This window comes from Macrobrachium nipponense, chromosome 40 (assembly GCF_015104395.2).
Source record: "Macrobrachium nipponense isolate FS-2020 chromosome 40, ASM1510439v2, whole genome shotgun sequence".
Lineage (NCBI taxonomy): Eukaryota > Metazoa > Arthropoda > Malacostraca > Decapoda > Palaemonidae > Macrobrachium > Macrobrachium nipponense.
Window position 1 is genome coordinate 8,426,574 of NC_061101.1, and position 4,754 is coordinate 8,431,327.

The following is a 4,754-nucleotide window of genomic DNA, read 5'->3' on the forward strand; positions in this document are numbered from 1 at the left end:
TTCATCGTAAAAACGTTTTTTGCAAGATGCCGGCCGATCCCTTTCATGTAAATCCTTTGAAACGTTTTCCTTCGCAGGATCCCCACGGGACAGTCTTTTTAGAAGACAGTCACTGCAAGAAAAGTCCCTTTGAAGAACATCATCAAACGAGCCAGCGATTTACGTACGCGTGAGAGCACTCGCATCCTTTCTGCCTCATTGATCCAAGGAGACTAATTTTCCAATTGAGTACAAAACTAGATATCAATTTCTCGAACTCGTCTCTCTCTCTCGAGAGAGGGAGGGTGACACTGACGAAAAGGTGGCAGCGTGGACCTTACTCGGCGTCGGCTAGTGGGAGACTGCCTGCTGAAACGCGTGCCAGCCTGGGTCAGTTGTTCGACTGTTGCCAGCTATCGTATTCTTCCGTCTCTTTTTTCACCGCCCGCGATGAGATGTGTTTACAACGAAAGGGGGTTATGAATTAAATCTACAGTAATGAGAGATTTCCGTATATGGATGGAGACAATGTCCAATTACGTTATTTGTAGATGTAATGGATTCCAATCATAACATCGTCCGTATACATAAAACATTTTTTTTTTTTCAACTAAGCACTGCAGAACTCAAATCCTCTCAATATTTCCTAGTTTCTCAGACTTCTTTAATTTCCTACGAAACTTTACTTAAAATCTGTAAGCTTTAACTTTTATTTTCAAGATTCACGTTACGTGGAATAAAGCTTCAAATATATTTCTATTTGCACAAGAGTATTTATTTACGTATAAATCCTGGAAATTAAACGGAACTCACATTATGAAGTCCGTAGAGTTTATCGAAATTTTACTTTTAATGCTGCGGCGTATACCGAGAAGTTATTTTCTCGTTTGCAGAATTAAAACCAAAAGAAAAAGGAAAAAAAAGAAAAAAAGGAAAAATAGAGTAAATTCATATGGTAAGAATGTGTTGCCCAAGAATACGTGATTATGTTACAAATAAACAATATTCACCTCTTCTTCAGAATCAATATTTATGTATGTTTAATATGTCGTCTTTGTAAGCATAAAATCGACATCCTTAATCAACTTTTCAAGTTTATAACTCCTCTTTACTATTTATGGTCTCGTATACGCACATATACACACAAACTTACACACACACATACGCAAACATACATACACATACAAACATTCTGGAAAACAGTAATATCATTCATGCTACAAATACCTCCATTGACAACCAATGTCTCAACTCGTATTGATGAAATAAAGACACTAGACACATGCACAGTGAGTGAAGATATGTCTTTCCAATAGCCATCTAACTTGATGCCTGAAAGCACTAATATCTTTCACAGGAACAGTAAAAGACATAACCAAACACATAAAGAATATGTATAAAAATGAATATAAAAATATATAAATTTTTAGTAAAAAATCGAATATTTTTACAAAGATATATAATACACAGCAAACTTATAAAGTATATATATGTATATATATATATATATATATATATATATATATATATATATATATATATATATATATATATATATATATAACATATATATATATGTGTGTGTGTGTGTGTGTGTGTGTGTGTGTGTGTACATATATATATATATACATATATATATATATATATATATATATATATATATATATATATATACTATATATATATATATATATATATATAATATATATATATATATATATATATATATATATATATATATAGATAGATAGATAGATAGATAGATAGATAGATAGATAGACAGATAGATAGATAGATAGATAGATAGATAGATATTTTCATTGACCACAATACAAGATAATGTTAATTTTACAAAGGAGTATTTGGTCCAATTACAAAATTAGTACAAGTAGATTTGTACAATCTCTTATACAAAACTAAATGAATTTCAATTACACATATATTGTGCTAAAACTAAAACAAATCAATTTAACTATACGCCATCAACAAGTTCCTGTAATATATATATATATATATATATATATATATATATATATATATATATATATATATATATATATATATATATATATATATATATATATATATATATATATATATATATATATATATATATATATATATATATATATATATATATATATATATATATATATATATATATATATATATATATATATATATATAGTAAATATATATATATATATATATATATATATATATATATATATATATATATATATATATATATATATATATATATATATATAATATATATATATTCATATATATATATATATATATATATATATATATATATATATATATATAATATATATATATATATATATATATATTACTTCATCCGCCACGTACCTTCGACAATAAACAGGGAGACATAGGGAGACAACAAACTATTTTTACAGCGGCTGCTATCGCCGACAAATCATCAGATAAATGGGTATAAAAACTAGGGCGCCCGGGGCTGCCTTTGTACTATGCCGCCTTCCTGAGATGTGTTATGATATTGTAACTGCCTTTGATGTCGCCAAATCTGTGAGTTGTCCTCTGTGTTTCAAGCCAATACGAGATGTTAGAGAGAGAGAGAGAGATATTCCCTCATGGTTTGTCTAACAACGCGGTTTCAGTATGGAATATCCTGAGAGAGAAAAGTTGTTTCGTTTGTTATATATATTTCATATCTCCAGCACCGTATCTCTCATAAATATTTGTGTGTATTAATGTTATATATATATATATATAGTATATTTATATATATATATATATATATATATATATATATATATATATATATATATATATATATATAAATATATATAAATATTTTGCTTCAGCTGTGTATTTTATTGCCCTTGTATAACATATTGCGATCTTTCCAGTATCAATTTAGATATTTCTTATATTCATTTTTTTATATGTTCTTTGATATTTTTGGCTGTATATTTTATTGACCTTGCAAATGTTATTCATGATTTTTAGTGTCGTGTATGTATGATATATATATATAATATATATATATATATATATATATATATAAATATATATATATTTATATATATATATATATATATATATATATAATATATATATATATATATATATATACTATATATATATATATATATATATATATATATATATATATATATATATTTGTTTATTTATTTATTTATTTGTTTATTTTTTTTAATTTTTAGATATTCTCTATATCTTTGGCTGAATCTTTTATTGATCCTGTAAAAAATATTTATAATTTTTAGTGTCAATATATATATTTTTATGTTACTTTTTATAGATTTTCTTTGTTTCTATGATCTTGAGTAAAAGACATTACTTCTTCCTTGTATGAACTTTTTATATTAGCCTTTTTATATAAAAACTTTTTATGTATTATATATATATATATATATATATATATATATATAGATATATATATATATATATATATATATATTATATATATATATATATATATATATATATATATGTATATATATATATATAATATATATATATATATATATATATATATATACTTTATATCTTTAGTTGGATCTTATTCTCATCTTGTAAAAGTTATTCCTTCTGCTTTGTGTCAATTTAGATATCGTTTATAATCATATTTATACATATTTACATCTTTCGCTGGATCTTTATTTGAACCTGTAAAATACATTCGTGCTTTCAAGTATCAAGGTAGATATTTATTGGAAAACAATATCTTTACTCACTGCGCATGTTACTGGTGTCCTTATTTCATCAATACAAGTTGAGACATTGGTTGTTCAATGGGGGTATTTGTAGCAATGATTGATATTACTGTTTACCAATAGTGGACGGTTTTCATAGGAAGTGTCAAGGATGCGAACTTCAGGGTTGCTGTGGTAGAATTACTTTTACATAATTTAGTATATAGAAAATATATTGTAATATATAATGTATACATACTTATCGAGCTATTCGCTAATTTATTTCAAGTCATTACACAGTTATTTCCGTATTTTAACCGGTTAAATATTTATATATTTTTTTTCAATGTTTTTATCCTCTTATATATATGAGGTGAGTCAGTTTTCTTCGTCTGTGTTCAATATATGAGTATTTAAGTGATTATATTCATAATGTCGGTAAGAGCAAATTACTTAAACCAGGAAACAGGAACAAAATGGAAACTAGTAATTCATGGAATTGACAAATTGATACTTTTAAAATCCATAATCAGACCAATTTACAGCAGACTCTACATCTATGGCATAACCAAAAATATAAATAAATTAATAATAATAATAATAATAATAATAATAATAATAATAATAATAATAATAATAATAATAATAATAATAATAAGAGGCAAAGATCCACTGGGAGTATGGTATCAGAACAGATAGGGTGATACGTACAAATAGACCAGAGGTGACGTTAATTAACAAAATCAAGAAGAAGGTATCCCTCATTGATGTCGCAATACCATGGGACACCAGAGTTGAAGAGAAAGAGAGGGAAAAAATGGATAAGTATCCAGACCTGAAAATAGAAACAAGAACGATATGGGATATGCCAGTGGAAATTCTACCCATAATCATAAGAGCACTAGGCACGATCCCAAGATCCCTGAAAAGGAATCTAGAAAAACTAGAGGCTGAAGTAGCTCCAGGACTCATGCAGAAGAGTGTGATATTAGAAACGGCGCACATAGTAAGAAAAGTGATGGACTTCTAAGGAGGCAGGATGCAACCCGGAACCCCACACTATAA

At 26.4% G+C, this 4,754-nt stretch overlaps 1 protein-coding gene across 3 annotated transcripts in view; it reads right to left on the bottom strand.

Moving 5' to 3' along the window:
* Positions 1 to 346, bottom strand: part of LOC135211903 (lachesin-like) — an 82,638-nt gene extending 82,292 nt beyond the window's left edge. The window contains exon 1 of one of the 3 annotated variants that reach the window (XM_064245136.1): positions 168 to 346. The gene's annotated coding sequence lies outside the window, so the exon portion shown is untranslated. The other 2 variants (XM_064245135.1, XM_064245137.1) reach the window with 2 other exon arrangements.
* Between the last annotated feature and the right edge of the window lie 4,408 nt (positions 347 to 4,754).